Source organism: Lepisosteus platostomus, chromosome 3 (genome assembly GCF_059453375.1).
Source record: "Lepisosteus platostomus isolate fLepPlt1 chromosome 3, fLepPlt1.hap1, whole genome shotgun sequence".
Classification (NCBI taxonomy): domain Eukaryota; kingdom Metazoa; phylum Chordata; class Actinopteri; order Semionotiformes; family Lepisosteidae; genus Lepisosteus; species Lepisosteus platostomus.
The window spans coordinates 4,623,196-4,632,093 of record NC_142613.1 but is presented as its reverse complement, the minus strand read 5'-3'; positions in this window follow the sequence as shown (position 1 = coordinate 4,632,093).

The window sequence follows — 8,898 nt, the reverse complement described above, 5'->3', positions numbered from 1 at the left end:
TGGACGCCGTGTGCTTCTGTGGGTGCTAAAGAAATGAACGTTTTGAGTACTGATTCAGCGATTGTTGCGAACGGTGGGAAGAACCCTATGCAGGTTGGGTAGGGAACGAATCCAAAAGGGCAAGGCGAAGTCGGAGTCAGGAAGGCAGGCAGTGTCGTATCCGGGAGGCTCTGGGAAAGGTTTCGCAAAAAGGGGTTTTTAAAGCTGAAGAGCTCAGAGAAACAGTTGGCTGTTTAATACCGAGTGGTAAAGTGAGGGTTGTGAAGGTGTAAATAGAAGGTGCGGTGAGGAGCGAGAGGCGTGAGAGGATGATTAGATTGTGCGCTGTCGTTTTCGGTCGTTTACGGGAATTGGATCGGGCTGGTGGCTGATTGACCAAGGTCGTGGGAATGCGCCAGCATTTACCAGAATGATGTGACGTATTACGCGAGAGCGTGACTGCGATATGAAATAGTGGTAAGGGCTGACAGTGCTGCTTCGTGGCTGATTATCAAAATATCAAAATCAAGCTAAGAGTCTGTTAGTTTGATAATGATACAAATGTGCAGGTGGGATCAGGAAACCTTTGGCCAGCACGACACCTCTGCATTTGATTTCTAAATCTATATCAAGGGTGTTCTCGTGAGATTTGTCCACGTATCATCACACTCCTACCACCTCAGTGGTGGTCTTGACTAATGCAACAGTCACTGCCTTCCTTCAGGGGCAAAAGAGTCCTTTTCCCTGAATAACAAACTCTTCCACACTCTTTGCCAATACGCCCATTGATCCCTGGACCAACAAAAGACAATTTTGTCTCACTTGTTTATGTTACCCCTGATCGCTCTCCAAACATAATTTCCATGCAGATGGCAAGCAAATCTTTCAGCAGATGTTCAGGGGAAGATAAGATTACGTTATTAGCCATATACAATTTCTTGCATTAGGAATTTGTCATGTCTTCCTGGAACTGCTCATGTCATAGCTGGTATAGTCTAAAGCTGGTTATGCACATCGAGCAGACTGATATGATATTGTTGGTGACTCTCTGCCTTCCAAAAAGTGACCTGTCCCTCCCAGAGCTTGTTTCCTAGATTATCTGGACTCGTCTGCTGATTGTTGTAGCAGAGCATCTCATTCTGTGGGCAAGTACAGAAAGTCTGCCTTCGTTCATAATGATAGCAATTCTGGCAATGTCACGGATGTCGGAAAGGCATGCTGTGGAATGGCCAGGAGAGCAAAAAAGACCCTATGTGTAGCTGCAAAACGGGGCCTAGCCCGGGTTCAGGAGGTCAAACCTTTGCCCTCAGGCCACGGAGGAAACGACCTGGTGCTAGGCGGGTCTCAAGACATCCAAAATCTCTCAATGCTAAGCAAGGAGGAAAGGGTGACCGGAAATATATAGCCCCACACAAAGACACACCGGAAGGACAAGCAAAGCACAGGGAAACTAGGACCAGGACAGAGTAGGAGCGCCCTCTAGCTGTAGAGGGCGTAACAAGCAATCTTCATTACTCAAGAAGGGCACACTTGTATCTTATTCTGTTCTTCCATTGAATAACATCACATCTATTTGAATGGCTGTCTCTTGAATTATGTCTTTTTGGATGTTTATCAGCACACATTCTTGCACAACTAACTTTGACATTTGTAAGTCACGTGTTCTTATGAAATCACATGTCTCGAGTTTAGTATTTTGTTAAGCTCAATACTGCTTAAACAATAAACAGACCTGTCTGCTCACTATTTAAAATATGGTTCCATTTGTACTGTATCTGTGAGTTGTAAAGCATAGCCTGTTTAATGGTGTGCATCAGTACCTATTTTAAAATACATTTTTCTATTTCTCTTCCATGTACGCTTTGTTACAGCTGTGGAAATCCCAAAACATCACTTTGTTTCTGTTGTTCTCTGTTCTAAGCAGTTGAAAACCTCACAACAACCGTGCTCCCTATGAACTCCTTCACGCTTTCAATGTTTTACATATTAAGTGGCATTAAGTATGTTGATTTTGCTTATCTTTAATGAAGGCAACGATAAAGAGATGAAGCGGCTAAAACATATTTAAAAAGTGCATTAAAAATTATCTGTCGCATCTTGGCACTATTTGAAGGGTGTCCTAAGTGCGCTGCTGGGATTGTATAGATTTGAATCGGCTGAAAGAGGGTGGACTTGAAAAGAATTTATATTCATTTGTAGGAGATGAAGAGAAGATTGACTGCTGAGAGGGTGACAGCAGCAAACAGATTAATAGGTTTTCATGACCTCCGACGAGCACGATAAATAGTATCTAACATGGATTGTTCTACATGTGGACTGAATTTCTCCTCATCATTCTTTAAAGTACAATCTAATAGCCCCCTCTTTACAACTGTAGGACTATTGAATATGCTGTGCACTCAGAGTAATTGAGTACTCTTGCACACACAAGATTGGAAATCAAATGAGCGACAACTGTAATCATTAATTATGAACAAAGGCATAGATCACGGTTCGGGGCCATATCTTAGTGCCACTTTCGCTCCAGCAAAGCGGTGCTGCAGAGATTTTTAATTAAAAGCACACCTGTTTAAAAAATGATTGATGGTTGACTGGCACAAATAGAAAAACATTCATTTCAGGGAAACTTGCCAATATCTGCTTTTAACTTTTTTAATGTATGGTATGGTTGAACCAAATGGACAGCAAAGGCATAACGAGACATCCAAATTCGTCATCCATAATGACGTCTTCTCCAACGCAGGCTTGGTGCTGGCAACACTGCAGAGGTTGAGAAAGTTGAGTCCCGTCTTGCGAGCAGCATGATTTTTACTGCTTCCTCCAGTAGATTAAAGAGAGGTTCAGGCAGGTCGAAAGGGTTACTTACAGAATGGAGAAATGTAGATGAGTGCTTCTCCCCTGCCCCCTGCCTTCCCCATTTCTCACCATTCTTTCCTTCCCCAAAGGCTTCTCAACATGAGAGTTTTCCTTCCCTTGTTGCTTTCCTTCTGTGTTAACAAGGAACTGGAGAAAACCAGACAGTGGTTCTCGTTCACCTGTGCTGGCTTGCAGTACAAGCTTATAATACAGTATCATGCCCTCACCAGGTGACCAAATCAGTTGGGAAAAAGCTGCTCCTTCCACAGCTTCTCCAGTTTGAAATAATCTGAAGTGGAAACAGCCTGCTAGCTATCTTACCTGAACAAACATACAAATAAATATAGTATAATTTTCATCATGTTTTTTTTTTCTCGGGTGTTAATCAATTTCTTGAATGGATTGACTATAGAAATGGATATCCTCCATCTATGATCACAGGAGGTGGAGTGCAGTGATTAACAGTGAGTGACAAAAAGCCCTTCTGTAGCATGTAGCCAAATCACTGGCAAACAGGGGCAAACTTTAATTGGCCCTGAGGAACAATCCAACCTACTGATTCTAAATGCTGTGCCAAAGAGATGAAACCAGAAGCAAATGACTTCATTTATTTTATTGTCCCAGATGGGAAATTTTATTTTCAGGCAGGTAAAAGACATACAGTAAACATATTCCACAAAACATCGAACACAGCGTGGACACATTGACAAATAAGAGACATACTGTACATGGATGGTGTGAAAGAAAATAATAACTATATAGAAATGTTGATGATCTGAGGTCACAGATTAATGCGTTGTTCCTTTTTCAAAAAAGTATGCATGTTACCCATTAAGGCCCTCCTGTTAGCAGCGCTGAAATTTCCTTTTTGTCTTCGTTGGAGTGAAGAAACCCTCACAAGTTGGCTGAGGAGTAACACAGAAGGTAATTCCACAGTATGGGTTGACATTAGGGCACCAGAAAGTCTATAATGTCATGCATGAAAGGAGGCTCCAGACTGCTGCTGTGACAGTGTTTCTTTGTGTACTCTTCAAACTGCTTCTGAAACAACCTCCTAATTACCTCAAGAGCACTTAGCTTTTATACAGCAAAACTGCTTAAAGTGCCAATAAAAGAAAACAAAGTAAAGACGTTATAGTCATGATGGCTCATGGAGTGAGGATAATCCTGCCGTGCAGAGATTCGTGATTCATCACTTATTAGGAATCAATTACCATGGAAGAAACCTGTAAGAAAGCCATTAATGACCAGACGGCACCCCCAGTTTCAAATCCCCGAATTAATGATGGGAGAAACGACCTCTGGTGATCTGTAATATAAACGTCTGTGTGCTTTTCAAGTTGCCTAATTAACGATTGGGGTGCCTTTATTTGTAGAATATAGACTGGAGTGGATCGAGCTGAGTACTTACAACAATTCAGAGACTTGAAAATACTCACTGTATCTCTAAGGTGGATTTAATTTGTAATTGCACACATTCGTCCATCCCATACTGCTGCTGCATATAAATATAATCCTTCACTCTACAAAAGCAGAAGCAAAGTCACTCCATGGCAGCAGGTGCTGTTTTGAGAAACCTTGAGAAACGTGATTGTATGATAAACTGTACATGATACACTACAGCCTCTGGTCATTTAAAGACTGTCTTCCTATTATCAGTGACTATTAGCAAAAACAGCCTATAGTATTGATTCAAATGGCCTAGCCTAATGAAATGCAGCAATTTTCATTTTGCAATAAAGATATTAGCAGTGTTCTGCTGTGTTAAGTGAAATCTAACAATTGGAAGTGTGTTAAACGGGACTAATACTCAGAATTCCCTTCATAGAAGCCTCAGCTCCACTCCAAGGGATTGTACTGCTTTTTAGTACAGAGCCATCTATCTATCAATCCACCAAGCCTTCCATCCATTTTTGAACTGCTTCTGCCTATTCAGGGTCACAGGAGAGCCAGAGTCTATCCCAGCAAGAAATGGGCACAAGTCGGGAAACACCCTGGACTGGATGCTGGGCCATCACAGGGCAGACACACAGACACACAGACTCAGACGAGACACAGATGAGAATTGTATGAGAACTGTATCTCGTCCTCTTGGTTAATAATAATATGGGTTAAAAAATGTTTTGACCTGCAGTTCTGCTTTTAAAATATTTTTTTTAAATAATGAATAGTACAATTATTTCTATTGACAAGCAAACACTCACACTCCTAGAAGCCAATTCACTTACCAGTATATCCTTGGATTGAGGGAGCAAACCAGAGCACCTGGAGGAAACTTGTGCAAACACGGAGAGAACATAAAAACTCCACACAGACAGCACATCAGGTACGGGATTGAACCCAGAGCAGCAGTAGCAGTCCCTGCACCAAACAACAACGGTAGCAGGCACACATATACTGTACATATAATTTACACTCAGACAGTGTGATTTATTTAGATGTTCAGAAGGCTATTGATAAAATTGATAAAAGTGTTTGGAGCAAGAGTTCTCTCGAATCATCTTGGTTAATAATCCTTTGACCTGCAGCTCTGCTTTTAACGTTTTTAAAATAATTAATCATACGGTTATTTCTATTGATTACCCAGCTCAATTTGATTTTGTTTGACTGAGATTGTAATCCTTTGCAACCTTTGCAGACGTACAGGTACATGTCATCTCTATGATCGAGATTTGTTTCCCAGAAGAGATTATACTGTAGTTAGCTACACAACTAGCAACCAGGGATAGGATTGTGCAGAGTGCAGGACACATGCATTGCAATCAGTGTTAGCTGTAGGTCTAAAGCAGACATCTGCTCTCCTGCCTGCTGGTCTAGTCAGTGTTCTTTGCAGTTTTGTCAATTAAAGAGGCTGGTGGGCTCTTTGGTGCAATTTGTTTCTAGGCCGCAGGCTCCTGTGATCAGGTGCAGAATATTCATGGCTCATTCTAACAGCTGTGGTTGCGACAGCTGGACTGAGATTCGAGATGGCTCCTCACACTTCTTATGTTAACTTCTATCGCTCTTCCCTGAAGCTCCTACTGTATACTGCCTCGCCTGGCCCATATTGTACAGATCTGGGTTAGAGAAGCACTGAGATTATAAACTGCTCAGGCCTATTCTTTTCTTGTGTGTGTGTGGTGAGGGGTGGTTGACTACTTTTTGTCTGCTCTTATTGCAACTTTGAACTTTGATTTACAGGTAAAATGTTGATTTTATAACAGTAATAATTGCTTACACTTATACAGCGCTTTTCTGGACACTCCACTCAAAGTGCTTTACAGGTAATGGGGATCCTCTCCACCACCACCAGTGTAGCCCCACCATGATGATCCAATGGCAGCCAGAGAGTGCCAGAACACTCACCACACACCAGCTATCAGTGGGGAGAACAAAGCAATGAAGAAAATATATTGATGGGGATTATTAGGAGGCCATGATTGGTAAGGGACAATGGGAAATTTGGCCAGTACGCCAGGCTTATACCCTTACTCTTTCAGAGAAACGCTCTGGGATTTTTAATGACCACATGGTCAGGACCAGGAACGGCGCCTTTTTACAGTCTAGTGTCCTCCTCACACCTGCTGAGCTTCTGTGGGGTGCCAGTTGTGAGTTGCAGGGTGATATGGGTGCTGGCTAAGTGCTGATCACAAGACGATACACATTACACACCTCTTATCTGCCAGAGGAATGACTTGCTGGACCCCATCTTTCCTGGTTGCCAGAGCTTTAAAAACCTTTTGCCTTTGTGTTTGCATTACAGGACAAGGCAACTGTGCCTCCAGCTGTACAACCTGCTGCTTTCCCAGATTGGGTGGATCAAATTGCCTGCTAACACCGGTCTTGTAGCTGTTCATCTACATGTGAAATTTACCGGAGATGTTTATGTGAGAGATTACCAGACAGTCATTTCAGCACGTCATCGTTTAGAAACTGAAAATGTGTTGCTCTGAGAGGAAAAGAGCTGAAACACGGTCCAGCCTGAAAAGGGAGCCTGTAAGTGGGCAAATTGCATAGGTGACACAAACCTTATGGTCATTCTGAGCCATGTACACGTGACCTTGAGCAGTTCAAAAGTACGTCAATAGTATTTTATTGAGTACCTCTACACATAAGATGATAGAGAAGTGCAGTATGGCCTGTTATAATAACTAATGCTTTTTGACTGTACTGCAGGAATACATTCAAAGTTATCTGTACTATGGAAAGGAACAGTTACAACAAAACCAGCCCTTATCCTAATCTCCCTGCTGGTCAGGGAATGCTTACAGGTTTTATAATATAGAAGGGGATTCTACAGTAGATGTTGATTCTGCCCTTTTATACTGTATCTTTAGCATTAATGGTTGTACATGTATGTTGGCACAGAGGCCAGAGCATTGATTCAAATCAAATAAGATTGATCCCACGTACTTTGTGCAGTCAATTAAAATTCAAGCGTTCTCTAAACAAATCACAGGAAATAGGGTGTTGGATACTTTATTGAAAGACGATGAGCATTACACTAAGTTCATATTTTGGCTTCACCGTCGTGGTGTTAAGAGGTAAGAGGCAAGCTTGCCCAGTTAGAATCCCATTATAAGACACGTCAACAGTTCTGAACAGTTCTGATACAAAGGTTTTGTCCATAACATTGGAGAAAGCGCACTTGGAAAGGGAGACAGGGAGAGTGAGTCTAGTGTACTCTTGGATTTAGATCTACTGAGAGCAGGTGATTGGCAGGAGCTGTGTTTGTCGGCTTTTTGTTATGAACTCTGTTAAAAACATGTTCGTACATGATTGTAAAAACATGATCAGCAGACCGATACAAATAACTGTGCATTCCTCGAGACCTATCTGTTTTCTTGTCAAAACAGAGCGGTGCCATTTTATTTTCCAACAACCGCAAATTACATTACAGGAGCAGAAGCGACATAAAAAGACGAGAGAGAGAAGCCCCTTAAAAATAAAGGGAATAGCTGCCATTCAAACAGGGCGAAGAGTGTGAGTTGTAATTTGTGAATCACAGCGTTGCTCAGCTTGCAAGTGCCAGTCATGTGTCAAAGTCTCATGATGAGCCTCGGCTCCGATTAAGTAACCTCTTCCTGGGGGGCTTTATTACAAGTGTCTCAAGGACAGATATCCTGGACAATCCAAACTGCAGCTTTCAGACTGTGTGAAACATGCTATTTACTTTAAGTTTTACATGCCTGCCTGCACAGGATGGTATTGCATTGTTGTCTTGCAGCCGTGAGGCTCTGGGTTAAATTCCAGACCAGGGGTGCTGTCTGTGTGGAGCTTGTATGTTCTCCCCGTGTTTCCGGATGCTCTGGTTTCCACCTACTGTCTAAAGACATGCTGGTGGGTTAATTGGCTTCTGGAAAAATCGGCCCTGGTGTGAGTGTGTGTGTCTCTGACCTGCGATGGACTGGTGTCTTGTCCAGACTGTACCCTGCCTTTGTGCCTGTATCTTGCCAGGATAGGTTACGACTCCTTCCCACAACCCTGAATTGGATAAAGAGGTCAGAAAATGGATAGATGGATGAAAGTCTGCCTGGCTGCACCGAAATAAAATGTGTTAAACTTCTTTGCAGAACAGCGTGATCTCCACACGAACCCAAATTTATCCAGTGACACCCAACGTGCCCTTTCCAGTTTTTTTCTACACTGGGTTTGTCAGGGGCTCTTTTCCATTAGCTTTGCTGCCATAAACACTATCACAATTAGTTCAGAGTTGATGAAAATAGCACTACGATACCTCTATTATTATGCCTGCAAAACACGTTTATTAAGATCAGAAAATGGGAGAAGAATGAAATACTTTGTTTTGTTTGCAATATTCCTGAGGAGGTTTCTGCTTGAAGACAGTCAGGTTAGGAGGTGCACCGGCGTGTTAATTCTGAGCTGAAAGGTGATAGGAAAGAAAAAATACATTTTAACTGTTAAAAACTCTTCAGCAGTGAGGAAAGCTTGACCGTTTCCCCATGGAATTAACTTCCACGTACCACTTTCTGCATTTAATAAGGGTGTGAAATTTCACTTTGAAAATACAAATGGCAAAAAATCTTAAAGTGCCCCCTTGGGGATGAATAAAGTATTTTGAAT